The following is a 23,126-nucleotide window of genomic DNA, read 5'->3' on the forward strand; positions in this document are numbered from 1 at the left end:
GCCAAAGGATCAGCACCCGCTGGCATCAACAGAGAGCTCCAAGTTGGACTCCTCTTCGACAGTACTTGACTCACTTTTGTAAGGATCTGCTGACCACCATGTCCATGGACACACCGGATCAGTTCTGACTACTTGGCACCCTTCACTCTGGAACAAACTGACACTTATAACTTTCTGGAGGATATTTGCACCATTCCTTACCTTCAATCCCCTCTTTTTTCTGGATCTCGTCCTCCTAAGGGACATCTTGACACCAGAACAGAAACCCACCTTAGTGAAAAGGAGCTACTCCCCTACTCTGTCCATAAATTGGCATCTTCATCTGCTGTTACTGATGACATCCCTGATGTAGCCAGAATCTCCCTTCTCGTTAGCCAAATCCAACATCTCAGACAAGCCATCACCTCCACATACAGAGGCTAGCGGTTGGCCTGAACAGAGTCTCTAGAATGTCTCGGACCCATCCTCCAGCCAGACACAATTATCTGGGAAACCAATGGTACCTAATGCCTTGGGGGTCCCCCCTTTTATATAGCTGATCCATGGTATCCCTACTTCCCTAAGGACAGATTCCAGGCCATGAACAGTCTGATAAGAAAAGTCACCCACAGACCAGGTCTCTGGCTGCATCATCCTTTGCTGTCAGTTAGCTCATCTGCCTCCCCTGCACAGGATATGGGCCCATACCATGAGAGCACAGGGAATCTCAGTAGTTTTCTTTTCAAGAAGTGCCTATACTGGACATTTGTAGGGCAACAACCTCCATTTCTTCTGCAAGTGCTGATCCCTATGTGTATTCCAGGCATAGGTGACTGGTAAGCAGCATTCACAGGTGCAGGAATGCAGGAGGGTGTTAAGATGCAGGTACTATAGATGTCTGTAATTCTGCATCTTCAGAAGAGGCTTGGACTAAAGCATAATGCTTTGTGAAGATATAGATGGAACTCCAGGTTACTTACCTGTAATTGGAGGCTCTTTGAGATGTGTGGTCCCAATTTGTATTCCACTACCTGCCTTCCTTCTCCTCTGCTTCAGATCATTTCTGGATTCAGAGTAGAGAAGGAACTGGAGATGCATTCGGTCTGCACCACCCCTTACGACCTTTGTAGTAAGTATGAAGAGCAACATGGTGCAGGCATGGATCAACGGATGTTACTTGCCAGTTCTCTGATCTCGGATGCATGGAGCAAATGCGTACCCACATGTAGAATACAGAAAAGGACCACACATCTTGTAGAACCTCCAATTACAGGTAACTAACCTCCATCAGTAGCAGGTTGTCATCCTCTTATGCAGACAACTCACTACGGGGGAGGTGAGACATACCTGTTGACAATGGATTTCACAGATATTTGCAGACAACAGAGAAATGGTGAGACTCATGAATCTTGGGTTCCATTCCAGTTTCTGAAAGGGAGTGTGTTCTCCTGGTTACCGATCCTTCTGACCTTGTTTCCCTCCAAGCCAGATCCCTTCTTCCCCTGTACCTACCACCCTGTATCTGACCTTTCTTTTCTTTTTACCCCACCCCCAGCTCCCTATCCAGTCTCCTTGCCCAGCTAGTCCTAGTTCTTCTTCGAGTGATTGCTCCTATGCATTCCAGTTAGGTGTGCGCGCCGCGCGTGCACGGCATCTCGGAACTTTTTTTACCCTAGCAACACCGGCGGGCCGGCTGGCGCCCTCTGGAGTGGCGCCGCTATGGCGAGTGTTATATACCCCAGCCGGCCCGTCCGCTCCTCAGTTCCTTCTTACCGCCCGTGACGGCCAGTTGGAACTGTGGCGTGCTCTCTGTCCTCCACTACCCTAGCTCTCGCTAAAGGTTTTTTGTATATAGTTATCTTAGTACGTATAGTTAGTTGTTATAGTTATAGTTATAGTTAGTTTGTTAAGTTTAGTGTTAGGGTTAGGGGGGTTTCCCTCCCTTTCCTTCCCCGGTGCGGGCTCATGCCCAAGGCACCGGGCTTTAAGCCCTGCGCAATTTGCCAGAGGCCTATGCCGATCGGGGACCCGCACGACGCCTGTCTTCGCTGCCTCGGCGAGGGTCATCACACGGACAAGTGCCAAATTTGTTCCGCCTTCAAGCCGAGAACGCGTAAGGAGCGGGACAATAGACTAAAGCAGCTCCTTATGGAGGCGTCGCTACAGCCCCCGGCACCGGCCGCGCCGGCACCGAGAGCCTCATCGGTGCAGAGCGCACCGGCTGCTCCGAGCCGCTCCGGCACCGCAGCCTCAGTCAGGGACTGAGAAGACCCGGCACCGCTCCCTTTCGCCTGCTAGAAAGCGCAGACTGGCAAAGGCTATCGCTAAGTCCCGCGCGCAGGACTCAGCCATGACTGTTGCGCCATCGGCGCCTCCCGCGGTGGCCGTGCGCCAAGCAGGCACCGGGCCGTTGACTCCGGCACCACCACACTCCCCGGCACCGTCCGCGGTTGAGCCACGACTGCCGTCGACGCCGGAGACATTCTCTGCGGCGCGAGAGCTGATACAGCTCGTAGAGGCTCCGGTGCGGGCTGTCGCGTCCGTCGGGAAGCGGGCGATGATGATCCGACCGCCCTCCGCGGACCGCCGGCACAAGCGACACTCCCGGTCCCGATCACGCTCCCGGTCCCGACGGAGGTCGCCTTCTCGATCTCCGCACCGTTCGCCGTCCCAGTACCGGTCGCCATCCCGCCGCCGGTCGGAGTCCCGGTACCGTTTGTCATCTCGGTACCGGTCGCACTCCTGGCACCGATCCAGGTCCCAATCGCCGTCGCGTCGGCACCACCGGAGGTCTCAGTCCCGGCGCCGTTCGCGACATCGTGATTCCCGCAGCCTCTCCCGGCACCGCAGATCCCGCTCCTGGTCGAGCTCCCGGCACCGGTCGAGCTCCCGGCACTGCGGTGGCCGACGGTCTCGGTCACCGTCCCGGTACCAGAGGTACTCACGCCATCCCTCGGTACCGTCTGCGGAGAGGCTACCGCCTTCAGCGGTACAATCTGTCAGCGCCTCAGCGCCTCCTTGGCCATCCCGCCCGGCATCGGTGGCCTCCGGCATGGACAGCACCGCGCATCTGCCACCGACCCCACATGGCGATCCTCAGGGGTCTCAACAGTGGGGCTTCTGGGTTCCCTGGGCCCAGCATGAGGCGCAGGGGGTACCGTTTCCCCTGAGAGACTTGGCCGCCGAGCGCAGGGTCCCCGAGGTGACGGTTAGCCGGCCGGCTCCTTCTCCTCGACGTGAGTCCCCCGTTCCACCGGACCACAAGTCCTCCACGCTGCGCGATCCAGCCGAGGCACAGTCAACAGCCCCTGCGGCGGAGGCCGTAGTGCAGGGCTTGTCCTCTTCATCCTCCCCGGACGAGGCGGTGGCCGGCGCTTCAGCCAAGGATCCGCCGCCCATTGACCTGAAAGCCCATCAGGACCTGCTTCGCCGGGTGGCGACGGCCATGGATCTCCCAGTAGCGGAGGTCCAGGAGGACGAGGACCCCATCACCAATGTGGTGGGCGCGGACGCTCCCGTGCGCGTGGCGTTACCCTTTGTCAGAACAATCCAAAAGAACGCCACCACGCTCTGGCAAACTCCTGCATCCATTCCTCCCGCGGGGTTGAGCGTAAATACTCGGTTCCCCCGACGGGATACGAGTACCTTTATACCCACCCGACCCCGGACTCGCTGGTTGTGCAATCGGTTAACGACCGCGAGAGGCACGGTCAACCTGCCCCTGCGCCTAAATCCAAGGACGCTCGGCGCATGGACCTGCTAGGCCGCAAGGTCTGCTCGGCAGGCGGTTTGCAGATGCGAATTGCTAACCAGATGGTCCTCCTCGCCAGGTACGTCTACGACATCTTGACGTCCCTGGCGAAGTTCACAGAGCTCCTGCCTTCAGCCTCCCGCCAGGAGTTCACGGCGCTGTTGGAGGAGGGCAGAAGGTCATCTAGGTCCTCCATCACGGCCGCCCTCGACGCTGCGGACTCCGGAGCTCGGACCTTACCCTCTGGCGTGTCAATGCGGCGCATCGCCTGGCTGCAGTCCTCTACCCTGCCGCCGGAGGTGCAATATACTCTGCAGGACCTGCCCTTTGACACACAGGGTCTCTTTTCCGAAAAGACGGATTCTCGGATCCAGACCCTGAAGGACGGTCGTATTGCAATCCGTACTCTCGGCATGCACACGCCGGCGACGCAGCGCAGGTCCTTCCGGCAGCAGCCCTCCCGGCCCTTCTATCAGCAACGATATTGGCCATACAATAGCCGGCGACCGGCCCAAAATCGCCGTCGTCCTTCCGGCAACCGCCGTAACCAGGGCCAGGCCGCTTCCAAGGCCCCTCAGGGGGCCAAGCAGGCCTTTTGATGGGACGCTCGAGGACGGCCCATCACTCTCCCTACTGGATCCTTCCCCGTTATTTTACAACCGCCTTTCCCATTTCTTTTCGGCGTGGTCCCAATTAACAGACAACTGGGTGCTTCAAACGGTCCAGTCGGGATACCGCCTGCAATTTGTTTCGCCCCCACCTTCCCACCCACCCTCCCTGTCCCTCTTCAGGGACCCCTCTCACGAGCAATTCCTCTTACAAGAGGTTCAGACTCTGTTGAGCGTGGGTGCCATAGAAGCAGTGCCTCAAGACAGGCGGGGCAGGGGATTCTATTCCCGTTATTTTTTCATCCCCAAAGCGAAAGGGGGGCTACGTCCTATCCTGGACCTTCGCGAGCTGAACAAGTACCTGCTCAAGCCCAAGTTTCGCATGGTCACCTTGGGGACCATCATTCCCTCTCTGGATCCAGGAGATTGGTTTGCCGCCCTCGACATGAAGGACGCCTACTTCCATGTCGCGATCTATCCTCCCCATCGTCGTTATCTCCGGTTTGTGGTCAACAACACCCACTACCAGTTTGCCGTGTTGCCGTTCGGACTCTCCACCGCCCCGAGGGTGTTTACCAAATGCATGGCGGTGGTTGCCGCAGCCCTCCGACGTCGTCAGATACACGTCTACCCGTATCTCGACGACTGGCTGGTTCAAGGACAGTCTCGACAACTCGTGATGGGCCAGATGACAGAAATCCTGTCTCTCTTTCAGCGGCTCGGTCTTCTCATCAACGCCGAGAAGTCCACTTTGATTCCGTCACAGTGAGTGGAGTTCATCGGAGCGGTCCTCGACTCCACGGTGGCCAGGGCCTGTCTCCCTCGCGCTCGACACCAGACGATGGTCTCCATCATCCGGGACCTCGTCACCTTCCCGACCATGACGGTGCGCTCCTGCCTCCGTCTCCTGGGCCACATGGCTTCATGAACGTATGTCACCGCGTACGCACGGCTCCGCCTCCGTCCGTTCCAGTCTTGGCTTGCGTCGGTGTACCGACCGCATCGAGATCCCATCGACATGGTGGTCACGGTCACCAGGCCGACCCTCGAGTCCCTCAACTGGTGGCTCGACCCGGAGGTCGTGTGTGCCGGAGTCCCGTTCCACCCTCCTCGCCCGTCGGCCACTCTGACCACGGATGCCTCAGCACTCGGTTGGGGAGCTCACCTGGGCGAGCTTCACACCCAAGGCCTGTGGTCGCCCCAGGAGCTCGCCCTGCACATCAATGTCCGCGAGCTGCGCGCGATCCGCCTGGCCTGTCGCACTTTCTGCACCCACCTGCAACGCTGCTGTGTGACAGTGTTCACGGACAACACCACCGCAATGTTCTACGTGAACAAGCAGGGCGGAGCCCGTTCCTCCCCGCTCTGCAAGGAAGCGATGCTCCTGTGGGACTTCTGCGTAACCCACTCAATTCACCTGGAAGCGTCCTTTCTTCCGGGAGTGCAGAACACGCTGGCCGACCATCTCAGCAGGTCGTTCCTCTCCCACGAGTGGTCCCTCCGTCCAGATGTCATCCACACAATCTTCCGGAGGTGGGGGTTTCCCCAAATAGACCTATTTGCCTCCAGGGGGAACAGGAAGTGCCACCTGTTTTGCTCATACCAGGGTCGCTCGCCAGGCTCCCTGTCGGACGCCTTCCTTTACCCCTGGACGGATCGCCTCCTCTACGCCTTCCTCCGCTCCCGTGCACCAAGTGCTCCTGAAGCTTCGGAGGGACAGAGCCCATATCATACTCATAGCGCCGGCCTGGCCGAGGCAGCACTGGTACACCCTGCTGCTCGAGCTCTCTGTTCGGGAACCCATCCCCCTTCCGTTGTGGCCGGACCTCATCACCCAGGACTTCGGCAGACTCCGCCATCCGAACCTGCAGTCCCTCCATCTTACAGCTTGGTACCTGAGTGGTTGACCCACGCGGAGAGGGGCTGTTCTGCAGCAGTTCAGCAAGTCCTGCTTGAGAGCAGAAAGCCTTCCACTCGCTCCACTTACCTAGCGAAATGGAAGAGATTCGCACTCTGGTGTGATCAACGAGGTCTCAATCCATTCGTAGTCCCGGTCCCTACCATCCTGGACTACCTCTGGTACCTTAAGGAGCAAGGTCTTGCGGTCTCCTCCTTGAGAGTTCACCTGGCAGCAGTGTCCGCCTTTCGTCCATCCGTGGAAGGTCGGTCCATCTTCTTGAACCAGATGGTTTCCCGCTTCCTCAAAGGCCTGGACCGCTTGTACCCGCCGGTGCGGCGTCCTACCCCGACATGGGATTTGAACCTTGTGCTGGCCAAGCTGACGGGTCCTCCGTTCGAGCCCTTAGCCACGTGCTCCCTGCTCTACCTCTCCTGGAAGACGGCCTTCCTCGTCGCCATTACATCAGCGAGACGAGTTTCTGAGCTCCGCGCTCTGATGGTTAGCCCGCCATACACCGTCTTCCATGGGGACAAGGTGCAGCTTCGCCCTCATCCGGCCTTCCTCCCGAAGGTAGTGTCAGCTTTCCATCTCAACCAGGAGATCTTCCTCCCGGTGTTCTTCCCGAAGCCACATGCCTCGCCTCGGGAGCAACAGCTGCATACCGACGCGTCCGCAGGGCGCTCGCTTTCTACATCGAGCGGACTAAGCCCTTCCGGCGTTCGCCCCAGCTGTTCGTAGCGGTTGCTGACCGCATGAAAGGCGAGCCAATATCCTCCCAGCGGATTTCCTCCTGGGTCACTGCGTGTATCCGGACCTGCTATGAGCTTGCTCGCGAGCCGCCACGCCGCCTCACTGCACACTCGACGAGGGCGCACGCCTCGTCTGCCGCCTTCCTGGCCAATGTTCCGATCCAGGACATCTGTCGAGCGGCCACCTGGTCTTCGGTCCACACCTTCGCCTCTCACTACGCGTTGGTGCAACAGTCTCGAGACGACGCAGCCTTCGGCTCCGCGGTACTACACTCCGCCACGTCTCACTCCGACCCCACCGCCTAGGTAAGGCTTGGGATTCACCTAACTGGAATGCATAGGAGCAATCACTCGAAGAAGAAAAGACGGTTACTCACCGTAGTAACTGTTGTTCTTCGAGATGTGTTGCTCCTATCCATTCCAGACCCGCCCTTCTTCCCCACTGTCGGAGTAGCCGGCAAGAAGGAACTGAGGAGCAGACGGGCCGGCTGGGGTATATAACACGCGCCATAGCAGCGCCACTCCAGGGGGCGCCAGCCGGCCCGCCGGTGTTGCTAGGGTAAAAAAAGTTCCGAGATGCCGTGCACGCGCGCCGCGCACACCTAACTGGAATAGATAGGAGCAACACATCTCAAAGAACAACAGTTACTACGGTGAGTAACCGTCTTTGTCCTTGTCTGGGCTCCCTAAGCTCCTCAAACCAGTTCTGCTTCTCCCCGCACCCCACCAGGCTCTTTTCCCAGCCAGTCCCAGGCTCTCACTTTCCCCCCACTCCTAGTCTCCCCAGGCCTCCAGCATAGCCAGTCTGTCAGTTTCCAGTTCCACATCCAGTCTGTCTGGCTCCTAGTTTGCTCCCACCTTTTTTCCTCTCTTTGGCTTGAAGTTTCAGGGTCTTTGCCCAGCCAATCCCATTCTCTGCCTCCCAACAAGAGTTGGCCCTTGCCCCCCTCTGAATATAAGCCACCTACCTCCTTCTTCCGTCCTGCTTGGGGGCCAGCAGTGGGGGCACAAAGCACAGAAGAGACAATCTCCCTGCTCTCAGTTCCTGTGCTCAGTGTCACAGGAAATGTCTACTCTGCAATTAGACACCTGTGGCTGGAGCATGCCAGCTGACGGGACAGGGCTGTTTAACTGCTGTGTAGACTTCTGGGCTTAGGCTGCAGCCTGAGTTCTGGGACACTCCCACCTCGTAGGATTCTAGAGCCTGGGCTCCAGACCAAGCCCAGAAATATACACTGCAATGAAACAGCTCCACAGCCTGAGCCACAATCAGTTAGCATGGACCAGCCGCTGGTTTTTAATTGCAGTAGATATACCCCCTGTGGCCTGCAGCTGCTGGGAGCAGCAGTTACAGGGAAAATCCTTCTCAGCCCCTACAGCACTAAGCTGGAGCATGCCCAGTACAGATAGAATCTTCAGAGAACTTAACTGCCAAATTCTGACAAGTATAAACTGAGATTTTTTTTTTCCAAAAGTGACTGAATTTGGGTAGTAGGATAAACGGCATATTTGGTTGGGCAAGAAACACATCTCTGACATTGTTTCCTGCACCCCTTATTAATTTCAAGCTCCTGCTCCAAAGCATGGAGGCATGCAAGAGCTTCTCAGTGAAACAGTTGTAAGAATTTTTTTAACATGGGCAAAATGAATTCTCCCATAATTCCATTCTTTGAAACAGCTGTATCATTTTTGCTGCAACTTTGGTTAAAATAAAATAAGCCATTTTGGGCAGGGAAAATATCAACTGAAATGATTAGTTTGACAAAGTTATAAGTACCGAAAACAAGGACTGCAGCAATGGAGATAAGTGTGAACCCTGCTAGGCAACTGTATTTCTGTTATGAGTAACATATGTAAAACTACCTTGTGTTTGGGTTTTTGAACTGTTTTCCCAATGTGCTTGATCTCTTTGGCAGTCAACAAACAGTTGACATTTTCCATGCTTTGAACGGACAGTTTGGTTTTTTCATTGCTTTTCGTTCCAACAATGATTCCACTAATTCATACCACTTTTAGTTGGCAGGCACTGTGAACTAAGCAAATATTTGTAGGCACATTTTATAATTAGTTTTGTAGAGTATACAGTATGTGCTGTCCTATTTTTAAATTTCATTAGTATAGTTAAAATACAGTTGTTGAAAAGAACTAACCAGGAAAAAATAATCATGATTGAATACTTGCATTAAGCTTAGGGAATATTTTATTTAAAGGTACACTGAAAGCTTTTAAAATAATAGAATATGTAGGCTCAAGGTTCCAAATAAATTGTCTCCTAAAAATGACAATGTATAACTAAATCAGATGGTTGAAAATCACTCTGCTCTTGAGTCGCCTATTGTGGTCGTCTGCCTGGCTTCCCAGAACTGTGAACCACTGTTACCTCCTCAGTCTCAGCAACTGAGAAATTTGCAGCTGCAAAGCTATGTGTCAGCTCCCTGAGACACTAGCTTGTCTGTTATGCTGGCAAAATCTTCAGCATTCTGCCAGTCCAAATCTTGCCCAGCAGGTAACAATCAGTAAACTGCAGTTCCTGAGTTCCTCAGAGACACCTTTCTGCAGTACTCAGTTCCTCTTATTGTAACACCCACAAAACCTTACTGAATTTCATGCTCCTTCTAAGGGATAGTGCACAGCAGTTTATTAATTTAACTGGGGTTCACAAACCTTCCACTTCAATCAAAGTACAGTAACTCCTCGCTTAACGTTGTAGTTATGTTCCTGAAAAATACTACTTTAAGCAAAACGATGTTAAGCGAATCTAATTTTTCCACATGAATGAATGTAAATCGGGGGAGGAGGGTTAGGTTCCAGGGAAATGTTTTTTGCCAGACAAAAGACTATATTTTTTATTTATATATAAATATATATATACACACACACACACTATAAGTTTTAAACAGTTTAATACTGTACACAGCAGTGATGATTGTGAAGCTTGGTTGAGGTGGTGGAGTAAGAGGGTGGGATATTTCCCAGGGAATGCATTCCTGTTAAATGATGAACTAGCACTCAGCTGAGCCCTCAAGGGTTAACACTTTGTTGTTAATGTAGCCTCTCACTCTACAAGGCAGCATGAATGAATGGAGGGGAGACAGCATGGCAGAGGGATACAGAGACATGCACCGTGTATGAGAGAGAGATGCACATTGCCCCTTTAAGTACTCTGACCCCACTCTAACTACACTGCCCTTTTAAGTAGTTCAGCAAGTTGCGACAACAGCTGCTGCCAGCAAGCTCCCTCCATCCTGAGCCCTGCCGTGTCCCCCTTCCAGTGATTTCCCTACACCCCCCCTGAATTTTCCCAACACCCCCCCAGTTTTGTGAGCTAGTTACATACCAATTTAGTGACTGTTTGGAAATCTGAATTTAAACTGAAACATTAATACACACTTTAAAAGCTTATACAGTGTATGATAAAATATGTGTATCTGAAAAAGTATAATAGATTTGGAAAGTATGAACAGACTAGCTTCCTTGCTTCCTTATACAGCTGTTTTTTATGATGTCAGTGCATTCATTTCGGTGATGTTGGCCAACCTAATAATTTCAAATGATGATTTGTAAGCAAAGTCTAAATGAGTTCTCCCTGACAGCTAAGGCTTCAGGGTCAGATTATATTTTTACATTCACACCTAAGCTACCTAGGTATCCAGCAAACAGAGCTGTGTTGTCCAAGTGATAGATTTTGGCTGGGGTTGGGTTACAAATCACTTGAATGTGGGGGGAAGAGGGGATGAAATGTTGTTCTTATTGTATGAGTAAAGGGCAGTAGACCTATACTTAGTCTGTGATGATTTGAAGGCATCAAGAGAGAGGGTGGGGACCTGTCCCTCTCCACTGTTTAAAGACAGAGCTGATTAGGCTCCAATAGATAGTCTTTTGTTCTGTTAAGTGACCACTGCAGCTGAAATCACTGACAATCAGGTCTAAGTGCTTAGTCCTGTTGTGGCGACAGTGTTCCTGTGGGTACAGTGTTTCTGTGGAAGAGACGGCCCAGCCTGCACTAGCAGCGAGGTTCCCACACTGAAATCACTGAGAGCTGGTGGAACCTCAAGAGACCAACTCACAGAGGTCACAGTGGTAGGTGACAGCAGAAGGTGACTGTGCAGGGCCATTGACAACAGAGTGGTGGAGTGAATGGTGGCACAACGAACAGCCGTGGCCAGAGCAAACTGTGCCTTTTTGTCCCCCACCTGGAAGGTGTACTCACGTAAAAGCACCCCTGAACTCTGAGTCTCCACTGACCAAGGACAACACCGGTGAGTGGAGTGCGGTGGAGGGAAAAGTCAGGGGCATGTTAAATAAACATTTGTTTGTTGGACTATATTTTAGTCACTTTGCTCCAGAATGCTAGATTTGTGACTGGGAATGGAAACTTATATAAATATGTTTCCCAGTAGGCCAAGATTTTTAAAATGCAGTATTTGCCAAGGTTGTTATCTCACATTGTTGCTATCTTGGGAGGTCATTATGTTGGGGAGTTTCTGTACTACACATTTTTATTATAATTAATTTTTACATAAGAATGGTCATACTGGGTCAGACCCATGGTCCATATAGCCCAGTACCCTGTCTTACAACAGTGGTCAAGGCCAGGTGCTTCAGAGGGAATGAATAGAACAGGGAATCATCAAGTGATCCATCCCCTGTTGCCCATTCCCAGCTTCTGGCAAACAGGCTAGGGACACTCAGAGCATGGCGTTGCATCCCTCTCATCCTGGCCAATAGCCACAGATGGACCTGTTCTCCAGGAATTTATCTAGTTCTTTTTAAAATCCTGTTATAATTTTAGTCTTCACAGCATCCCCTGGCAAAGAGTTCCCTGGGTTGACTTTATATTTCGTGAAGAAATACTTCCTTTTGTTTTTTTTAAATCTGCTGCCTATTAATTTCATTGGGTGACTGCTAGTTCTTGTGTTATTTGAAGGATTAAATAAAATTTCCTTATTCACTTTCTTCGCACCAGTCAAGATTTTGTAGACCTCTATCATATCCCCATTAGTCATCTCTTTTTTAAGCTGAAAATTCCCAGTCACTTTAATCGCTCCTCCTGTTTGATACCCCTCATCATTTTAGGTGCCCATCTCTGTACCTTTTCCAATTCCAATATATATTTTTTAGGATGGGTGACCAGATCTACACACACTATTCAAGGTGTGCACGTACCATGGATTTATATAGAGGCAATATGATGTTTTCTGTCTTATTATCTATCCCTTTCTTAATGATTCCCAACATTGTTTGCTTTTGTGACTGTTGCTGCACATGGAGTGGATGTTTTCAGAGAACTATCCACAATGACTCCAAGATCTCTTCCTTGAGTGTTAACAGCTAATTCAGATGCCATCATTTTGTATGTATAGTTGAGATTGCTTTCCAATGTGCGTTACTTTGCATTTATCAACATTGATTTTAATTTGCCATTTTGTTGCCCAGTCACCCAGTTTTGTGAGATCCCTTTGTAGCTCTTCACAGTCTGCCTGGGACTTAACTATCTTGAATAGTTTTGTATCATCTGCAAATTTTGCCACCTCACTGTTTACCCATTTTTCCAGATCATTTATGAATATGTTGAACAGCACTGGTCCCAGTACCGACCCCTCAGGGATACCACTATTTATCTCTCTCCATTCTGAAAACTGATAATTTATTCCTACCCTTTATTTCCCATCTTTTAACCAGTTACTGATCCATGAGAGGACTTTCCTCTTACCCCATGATGGCTTACTTTTCAAAAGTCAATTTAAATTAAATACTTTTTTTTAAAAATGTATATTTTTTTAGAAATCTAGACCTGTTATGTGTTTTGGTGTAACTTGCATTATTCTTATGTTAAATTTGCATAATCCTAACAAAACATTTACTTTATTCATATCTTTTTTATATATCTCATTGGTCCTGACACCCCCCCTGTAAATTCAAACACCCCCCCTAATTTCAATTCCTGGGGAAACCACTGCTCTATGGAGATGGGGTAAGTGGGGGGGGCAGGATGGGGAGAGGGATACTCTGACATTAGCATCCCTTTCCCCCGCCCCTGCACAGCAAGCAGGAGGCTCCCGGGAGCAGCTCCAAGGCAGAGGACAGAGCAGCACATGGCAGTGAGGGGACAGCTGAACTGCCCGGCAACTGATAGCCTGCTGGGCGGCTGCAGCACAGGGAACTTAGGGGAGCGGTGAGCTGATGGGGCGGGGGCGCTGCCGGGCCACCCTGGTCCCAAGCCCCCACCAGCTAGCTCCAACGGGCTGCTCTTTCTGCAAGCAGCAGACAAAGCAGGCGGCTGCCAAATGGTATAAGGGAGCACTGTGCAACTTTAAATGAGCATGTTCTCTAATTCAGTGGTTCTCAAAGCTGGTCCGCCGGTTGTTCAAGGAAAGCCCCTGGCGGGCCAGGCCAGTTTGTTTACCTGCCACGTCCGCAGTTTCAGCTGATCGCAGCTCCCACTGGCCACGGTTCGCCATTCCAGGCCAATGGGGGCTGCGGGAAGGCAGCCAGCACATCCCTCAGCCCGCGCCGCTTCCCACAGCCCCCATTGGCTTGGAGCGGCGAACCACAGCCAGTGGGTGCCGCGATCGGCCAAACCTGCGGACGTGGCAGGTAAACAAACTGGCCAGGCCCACCAGAGACTTTCCCTGAATAAGCGGCGGACCAGCTTTAAGAACCACTGCTCTAATTGATCAGCAACGTAATAACGAAACATCGTTAACCAGGACAACTTTAAGTGAAGAGTTCCTGTACTGAGACGATGTATGGTAAAAGTATAACAAGCTTATTAACATAAGGATGTAAGTTAAAGTGATACCAAGTATAAGCAATAAGGATAGAAATGATTGCAAACAAGCAAAAGTAAAAATGTTTCTAAAACTCAACAAACTGGATCTTTTTATTCTGAGATGTTTGTCTGACCCCCACCATTCTTCCAGCTTGGCCGGCCCTTTCTTTAGCCAGGACCCAATACGCGGAGCTCAAAGCACTTGGTTTCTTTGACTCTTCAGTAAAAGGTGATTTAGGGGTTCATTCCCCTTCTTTATATAGTCCGGTAAAACTTTTAAATGTGTTCTTCTGAAATGTATCCCTAGATAAAGTTCCTTTCTCCTGTTTGGTGTAGACACCATGCTGGCGTCTCTCCTTTTTGTGTTTTGAATTCTTAAAAAAAAAAATTAAAAAAATGATCTTCCTCCAATCTCTGATACCCATTGTCTTTTGGCCACACCTGACTTTATTTACATTGGAGACACACTCAAGCAGGCAGAACTGCATTCTTCTGTCTAGGGGAAAAAAAAAAAAAGGCTGGTTTGCCTCCTTGGTCTGTTTATAGACTCCAAAACGCAATATCACCGAATAGCCCATAATTTTACATATAGCATTAATACATACACTTCACAATGACTTTAATCACCAGTGTGTCACCAGTTCACATATACCTTACATGATACCTTTTAGACATTAGATTTAGATTATGACAACAGTGAGTTGGGGTACACTGCGCTGGTCAGGGCAGCTGAAACTGACTACTAGATACCAGAGAGTCCCTTGCCTTCTGACATTGGGGTGCTCTAGGATCACGCTTACCATGACACCTGAGCTAAATTTCTGGGTTTTTTTCCCCCATAGCAACACTTGAGGAATATCCCCATCAGCTCAGTGCATTGCTGTAGGTGAAGCTTTCTGTTCCGTTTTGGGTATAGTGAGGCAGTCAGTTATTTCAAGACACCCCCGAGCCTGAACTCGCATTTTGAATGCTTGAGGGCACTTTTTCTTTTCTCCTTCTTAAAGATTGATCTTTTTGGATTAAAAAAGTATCATTTTATTTTCAGCCAATTCTCTATACCTTATCATTATAATAATGAATGCTGTTTAATCAAGATTTAGTGATTGTTTTCAGTGTGTGTTTTTGTTTATTTGGGGATGTTTGGTTAAAAAAATTGACTAGAGCATGGGGGTTTCTGGTATGTTTATGTCTGTGGTTGTTGAACATAATTTTTCTTCAGTTTTTTAACACTGTACCAAATTGAGGAATCTTTGCCTAATTAAATTTCCTTAATTCATCTCAAGACCCTGTCAAAAATGTTGTGACATTGGGATGAAGCCCTTGGTAGGGTAATCAATCAGGTATACTTGGTTTTAATTCATTTTCTGTGAAAATGAGCAAATACACTTTCTTTGAAGAGGACAACATTTCTAAAGTGGCCAAATAATATTGAAATTATAAAAAAGTTCCCATAGGATTATAGTGATAGTACTTTCAGCTTATATCAAAGCAAACAGTGAAATTTGATTATATTTCAACTCTCCAAATAGTGGTGGGCCCAGGACTTTTGTACTGGCACAATTTTGAAAAAATAATGCAGCCTGCAAGCTTCTCTGTAACAAAAAATGACATCTTTTCTTTATTCAGTTTTTCTCTCCCTGTTATCTCCCATTGGAAACTTCTCCTGCAAGCCATCTACAGACTAACTTGAACCACTAGCAGTCATGGTAATCATCACTATCTAATGTGTCTGGTTGCTATGGTAATGCAAGATATGAGGATTTTACATGTAACTTTCCCTCCATTTTTTCTTTAATTTTAATTTTTATCCGGTGAGAGTGAAACAAACTGAAACTCATTTGAGTCTCTGACATTGAATTTTTTAACTGCAGCTTTTACCATCTCTGAAAATTATTCATTGGCAGCTTCTGTTGAAGTAGTACAAAAGATCCATCAAGAAATAGCTGCCTAAATTAAAAAAAATCTGTATCCAAAGTTTCCAGCACATTATTTTATTTTCAATTTTTGGAGGGTTATGCCAGTGGTCCCCAACCTTTTTGTCTGGCAGGCACCAGACGAAGGACTGTGGCGGCGGTGGAGCATCTGCTGAAATGCCGCCAAATTTCTGCGGCATTTCGGCGGCGACGCCTCTTGATGATGTCGTTTGGCGGCAGTGAGAGGTGTCGTTGCCGAAATGCCGCCAAAATTCGGCGGCGGCACCTCTCGACGACGACGCTTGTCAGCGGCAAGCGGCGTCATCGAGAGGCTTCGGCAGCATTTCGGCGGATGCTTGACCACTGGCCAGGACGCGGGCACATTTAGATGGCACCCGCGGGCACTGCTTTGGGGACCTTTGGGTTATGCCATATACAAAATGTAGGATTTAACAAGACTTAATTCAGGGGCCTAATTTATTTATTTGAAAGCTCATTCACACAGCTTAGTTAGGCACTGTTTTGAGTGGGTACGCATATGCCTGAGACTGGAGAATTGTAGCTGGTAGTGTCTGTTGGTCCATGCCTGCACTCTTGCCTTCTAATACATTATCATTTTGTTTACCTGGAGCGTCTGCAGGCATGGAACCTTCAGCTCCCTTTAGCCACGTTTCGCTATTCCCAGCCAATGGGAGCTGCGGGAAGAGCTCTCATTGGCTGGGAACGGTGAACCACGGCTACAGGGCTCCAAGCCTGCAGACACTTCAGGTAAACAAAACGTCCCGCCAGGCCGGAAGCCAAAGTTTGCCAACCCCTGAAATGTAGGGTCGACTTATAAAGGGTCATATAGTTTTTTGCTATTTTTACCTAACCATCTTGGGGAGTCAGCTTATAAAGGAATGGGCTAATGAACAAGTATATACGATTTGTTACTATGCTGTGGTGTCCACCTAGACTTAAGAGGTGAGATTCAATAAGCAAAAAAATGACATTAGTGAACATTCAAACAAGGATCATGACAAATATTGCAGTTATTTGTGAGATAGCAGATAGCATGATTCTAACTATTCTGTAAATGTAACAATATTAAAATATTCTGAGATAGGATCAACTTCTTAATTGAAGTCTGATCCCATAATATTTATATTTGTCAGTGTGGATGGAAGGAATAATGCTAGCAACTTCTAAGTATAAAGATAATGATCGTGCAAAAAAGGAAACCCACTGCTTCTGTGGTAGCAGCAAATAGATTTTGTAATTTCAGGAAATTAGCAAATCTAGGAAGAATAGATTGTCAATGTAATAACATATTTGGCCATCATAATTTGAATGCTTAACAGAAAAATGCAGATGAGTTTGTCATACTATTATTTTCTGTGTCCTGAAAGAGCTGATACCTCTTTGTCTGGTACTGTTCATTTAATTGTTCGTGTGTGTTTTGTTTTTTTTTTCCCTCCGATTTGAATTTTGCCTTACGTTATTACTTGTTTTCTGTCCGACATTTTTCAAATATGTCAAACAGTCCCAGTGGAAAGGTGGAATGACTATTAGCTTGGAAAGAAAAGTTTGACCATTTCCTTAATGATTGGACGCTTTCTGGGATTTGAAATAGGCGAAGACCTAGTATTTAGACATCTTGATACCACAGCAGATATAGCCTTGGGATGCCCATTTCAGAGCATAAATAGAAATAACTTACTGTTCTTCTTTGAAGAGTGTCCCTGTGGGTGCTCCACTTCAGGTATTTTGGCGCCCTGAACTTGTAATCAGAGATTTGTAGTAGCAGTGTCCAGTTGAGCTGTGCATGCGCCATAGCTGTTTCGCGCCGTTCCAAGTGGTTACATTGTGGTGTGCAGCCAAGCCTCCCCCAGTTCCTTCTGTACCACCTTTGGCTTGAGTCAGAGCGACAGCAGCGCTTTCTCTTACCTCAGATAAGCTTAATAGTTCATAGTTGTTCCTGACAGTGTTAGTGTTAGTGTTTAGTTGTAGTTAGTTACTCTATTCCCTTGTCCTTTACATCTTATATTTTACTTTTATTTTTTTCTTCTTAAAAAAAAATTATATATCTTTCTCTTTCCACACAATCCGATTCCAGAACCATTTGGAGACAGACTGTCACTATACTACCCAGTCTGGAACACCATCACAACAGACAAATGGGTTCTAGAGATTATCTGGAATGGCTTCTCCGTCCCCTTTATTTCTATCCAACCTACTCACTCCCCCTCCCCGTCCCTCTTTAAGGACCACTCTGATGAACATCTATTACAACAGGAAATAAACCACCTCTTACAGTTAGGTACCGTGGAACCCATACCATCTCAACATAGGGGGAGAGGTTTTTATTTCCATTACTTTCTTATTCAGAAAAAGAGCTGCAGGTGGAGACCCATCTTGGATTTACGAAAACTCAACAAATTAGTGACAATAGTGACGCTATCCGCAGTAATTCTGGCATTAGAGAAAGGGGATTGGCTCTTGGCCCTCAACTTCCAGGACGCTTATTTTCATATTACCATTCACCTGTCACACACAAGATTCCTGAGATTCACCCTAGGGCATAAACGTTTCCAATACAGAGTACTACTCTTTGGCCTGTCCACTGCCCCAAGAGTTTTTTTCCAAGATTCTCGTTGTCATTGCAGCTCACCTCCACAGACAAGGAGCGATGATATTTCCATACATAGATGACTGCCTGATAAGGGCATCAATGCAGCAAGGAGTGATAAACGCCATGCAGACCACGATTACACTGTTCACGGACCTCGGATTGCAAATAAATGTACCAAAGTGCCCACTGGTTCCTGTTAAACTGTTGGAATCCATAGGACTGTCTCACAGCAACGTTACCCCAACAGCGCTTCCTCACTCTAGTCAACCTCATTTCAGTGGTGATGGACAGCCCGCAAACCATCTTCCAGAACATGTTTACAACTCTTGGGGCACATGTTGGCGACAACGTTTGTTGTAAAAGATGCCAGACTCCACGAGATGCTTACAGGCCTGGCTTTGAACAGTGTATATAGCACCCCCCCCCCCAACACACACACACACACTCTCTCTCTCTCTCTCTCTCTCAACAGACACCTCACAATGCCATGCAGGGTAAAAGACTCACTAACATGGTGGACACAACCATAGAATGTCTGCTCAGGCATCCCTTTCCAACAAAAAGTTCCACCCATGACCGTCATGACAGACGTGTCCCTTGTTGGTTGGGCACATCTATGCGACAATACTATCCAAGGCCGCTAGTCTCCAGCAGAGTCCAACATGCACATAAACTTATTGGAGCTAAGGACAGTCCGAAATGCATGCGAGCACTTTCTCCATTTAATCAAGAACAATGCCATCAAGATCCTTATGGACATTATAGCATGTGTGTCCTATATAAATCGCCACATGGGAGCACGATTGTACCCCCTATGTACAGAGGCAATACGCCTCTGGAATTGGTGCATCACCAACCACATAGAGATATCGGTTTTCTATCTGCCAAGATGTCAGAATACAACAGTGGCTCAACTAAGCAGGGATTTTTCCACAAACCCACAAATGGAAGATGGATCCCAGAATTCTCAAAGCCATATTCAAACTATGGGGGTTCCCCTCCATAGATCTCTTTTGCAAAAGGTCAGAACTCCAAGTGCCCACAATATTGGTCCCGGGCCAGATTGGGAAATCACTCACTAGGCGATGCTCTCCTCATAAAATGGGAGGCGCCACTGATGTATGCATTTCCTCTGACCCCATTCCTGAGCCGAGGCATTCACAAGATCAGGCAGGACAAATCCAGGATCATTCTCATTGCACCCACATGGCCTAGACAAATGTTCCCATACCTGTGACAGATGGCAGTGATACCACCTCAAACCCTTCCGTTAGTGCCTCACCTTCTGTCACAGAATGCGAGGTGTGTCCATCACCCCAACCTCAGAGTACTCCATCTCAAGGCCTGGTTACTCCATGGCTGATGTGGGTCAAGAAGGACTGTTCTGAGGATGTGAAAGACGTACTACAGAACAGTCTGAGAATAAGCATAAGAAAGACATATATCATAGGTGGAAATGATTCTGCACTTGGTGCTAGGACAAATAGATCTTTCCACAGTCGGCCCCACTACCAAGAATCCTTGACTATATACTGGGGTTTAAAAAATTGGGGCTATCCACAAGCTACATCAGAGTACACTTGGCTGCCATCACCTCCTTCCACAACAAGGTGGACAGAGTCACTATCTTTGCCCACCCAACAATTAAATACTTTTTTAAAGGCATAGAAAACACTTATCCCACACTAAGGCCTGATCTACACTATGAGTTTATCTCGAATTTAGCAGCGTTAAACCGAATTAACCCTGCACCCGTCTACACAACGAAGCCCTTTACTTCAATATGAAGGGCTCTTAATATCGATATCTGTACTCTTCCCTGACGAGGGGAGTAGCGCTGAAATCGATATTGCCATTTCATTTCCTGTTTGCCCAGCATGGAGTGCTGATCAGCACAGGTGACCATGCAGTCCCAGAATCAAAAAAGAGCTCCAGCATGGACTGTACGGGAGATACTGAATCTGATTTCTGTATGGGGAGATGAATCTGTTCTATCAGAACTCCGTTCCAAAAGACGAAATGCCAAAACATTTGAAAAAATCTCCAAGGCTATGATGGACAGAGGCCACATCAGGGACTCAACACAGTGCTGCGTGAAACTTAAGGAGCTGAGACAAGCGTACCAGAAAGCCAAAGAATCAAATGGACGCTCACGGAGGGAGGGGTGACTGACAACTGTAGCTATCCCACAGTTCCCGCACTCTCCAAAAACCATTTGAATTCTTGGCTGAGCTCCCAAAGCCTGAAGAGTCCAAAACATTGTCGCAGGTGGTTCAGAGTATATGTCGTCAGCCCCTTCCCCCCTCTGTGAAAGCAAAGGGAAAAGAATCGTTTGACGGAAATGACGGATATCAGTCCTACTGTACCGTTTGCCATCCACAAGGCAAGGCAATGGGATGCTGCTGTGTAGCGCAGCAGCACCGCGTCTGTCAGCAGCATCCAGTAGACATACGGTGACAGTGAAAAAAGGCTGAATGGGCTCCATGGTTGCCATGCTATGGTGTCTGCCCGGGCAATCCAGGGAAAAGGGCACAAAATGATTGTCTGCCATTGCTTTCACGGAGGGAGGATTGACTGACGACATTTACGCATAACCACCCGTGACAAATTTTTGGCCCCATCAGGCATTGGGATCTCAACCCAGAATTCCAATGGGCAGGGAGACTGCGGGAACTATGGGATAGTTACCCACAGTGCAATGCTCCGGAAGTCGACGCTAGCCTCGGTACATGGATGCACACCGCCGAATTAATGTGCTTAGTGTGGCCGTGTGCACTCGACTTTATACAATCTGTTTCCAAAAATCGATTTCTGTAAAATCGGAATAATCCCGTAGTGTAGACATACCCTAGGAAACCCTACTCCCATGTGGGATCTCAACCTTTTTCTACAGTCACATGGGAAAACTGTTTGAACTCCTTGCAACTTGCTCTTTGTTGCACTTATCAGTGAAGGTGGCTTTCCTCATTGCCATCAAGTCTGCAAGACGAGTGGGAGAATTAGGTTCCCTAACAGCACACCCACCTTATAGTATATTCTTTAAGGATAAAATTAATCCTATGTTCGCATCCTAAGTTCATACCCAAGGTTGCCTGTCCTGTTCATCTAAATGAGCCCATTTACTTACCTATATTTTTCCCGAAGCCACATGCTGACGGGAGGGAGACCTCACTCCATATGTTAAATGTTCACAGAGCGTTAGCTTTCTACATAGAACAAAAACATTCAGAAAATCATCTTGAATATTCGTTTCCATAACAGAACGCTCAAAGGGCCAAACAATCTCAAAACAGTGTATTCAAATGGATATCTGGGTGAATCCATTTGTGCTACCAAAACAACAATCTGCAATCCCCACCGGGAATTTGCACGCACTCCACCAGAGCGTTATCAACATCTGTGGCCTATCACTGACATTTGCAAAGCAGCCCATACTTTCACTAAACACTATGCTTTGGAACAACAATCAGCAGCAGATGCTCAGTGTTATCCACCATCAATAAACCAATTCTGAAAACCCCTTCCCTCCACTGAGGGGCACTGCTCTACAGTCACCTAAAGTGGAGCGCCCACAGGGATACTTTTTGAAGAAGAGAAGGTTAATCACCTTGTGCAGAAACTGAGGTTCTTTGAGATGGGTGCTCCACTACCCTCCCTCCTCCCCTCTGCTTTGGAGTTTCACACCAGTTCTCTGGGGTAGAGAAGAAACTGGGGGACAGATGGCTGTGCACTGCTATATAACCGCTCAGAGCAGTGCGAGGCGGCTACGGCGTGTGTGCAGCCCAACATATCAAGGGAGACTATGACAGGCTGGGGAAGGTGCTTAAGGAAATGGAGGGTCAGGTGATCTTCAGTGGGATTCTGCCTGTCCCCAGAGGAGGAGAATGAAGGTGAGACAAGTTTATGATGATCAACAGATGGCTCAGGCAGTGGTGCAATAAGGAGGGCTTTAGGATGTTTGACCACTGGGAGGCATTCATGGACAGAGGACAGTTCTCATGGGATGGACACCATCTGAGTAGGGAATGAAATAGACTTCTGGGATAGAGATTGGCATAAATCAGTAAGCACTTTAAACTAGGAACTCCGGGGAAGATGGTTGGGAGATTCTCATGAGATCGCCACACCTGATTTTAACATTGAGAGGGCAGAAGATCAAGTATGAAATGATACAGCAATGGAGAAGGGAACAGCTGTGGGTAGGAGAATGGACATTAAAAGGAAGTATAATGCTGATACTAGTGAGATAAGTGATACTGGCAGTAGAATGACAGCACTTAATCGGATGAGGAATGTTGGTGAAGCCAAGCAGCAACAATTGAGATGTTTGTAGACCAATGCAAGGAGCCTGGGTAGCAAAATGGAGGAACTAAAACTACTGGTGCAGAAACTGAAACCAGATATTGTAACAATAACAGAAACATGGTGGAATAGTAGCTATGACTGGATTACCGGTATTGAAAGGTATGTGCTGTTCAGGAAAGACAGAAATAAAGGCAAAGATGGTGGAGTAGCATTGTATATTAATGATGAGGTAGATTGTAAAGAAATTAGAAATGATGGAATGGGTAAGACAGTCTATTTTGGGGCCAAAATCACATTAGGGAAGAAAGCTACTGAAGGTTCCCCAATACAGCGCTTAGGGTGTGCTACCGACCACCAGGATCCAATTTGGATATGGATAGAGACCTCTTTAATGTTTTTAATGAAATAAATACTACTGGGACTTGTGTAATTATGGGAGACCTTAACTTCCAGTTATAGATTGGAGGACAAGTGCTAATAATAATAATAGTAGGGCCCAGATTTTCCTGCATGTGATAGCTGACAGATTTCTTCACCA

The 23,126-nt window shown here is 48.4% G+C and overlaps 1 protein-coding gene and 2 long non-coding RNA genes across 5 annotated transcripts in view; 1 reads left to right on the forward strand and 2 right to left on the reverse strand.

The window, feature by feature from the left end:
• Positions 1–8,119, reverse strand: part of LOC120397375 — a 31,855-nt gene extending 23,736 nt beyond the window's left edge. The window contains exon 1 of the long non-coding RNA XR_005593764.1: positions 7,956–8,119. This is a non-coding gene — a long non-coding RNA (uncharacterized LOC120397375). The remainder of the gene's footprint in view (positions 1–7,955) is intronic.
• Positions 1–23,126, forward strand: part of GLCCI1 (glucocorticoid induced 1) — a 104,179-nt gene that overhangs the window by 52,279 nt on the left and 28,774 nt on the right. The window lies entirely within an intron of this gene.
• LOC120397376 lies at positions 17,382–21,491 on the reverse strand. The gene is made up of 3 exons (XR_005593765.1): positions 21,411–21,491; positions 19,566–19,699; positions 17,382–17,629 (listed from the first exon to the last, which is right to left on the reverse strand). It is a non-coding gene; the product is annotated as an uncharacterized LOC120397376 (long non-coding RNA).

This window comes from Mauremys reevesii, linkage group 2 (assembly GCF_016161935.1).
Source record: "Mauremys reevesii isolate NIE-2019 linkage group 2, ASM1616193v1, whole genome shotgun sequence".
NCBI lineage: Eukaryota > Metazoa > Chordata > Testudines > Geoemydidae > Mauremys > Mauremys reevesii.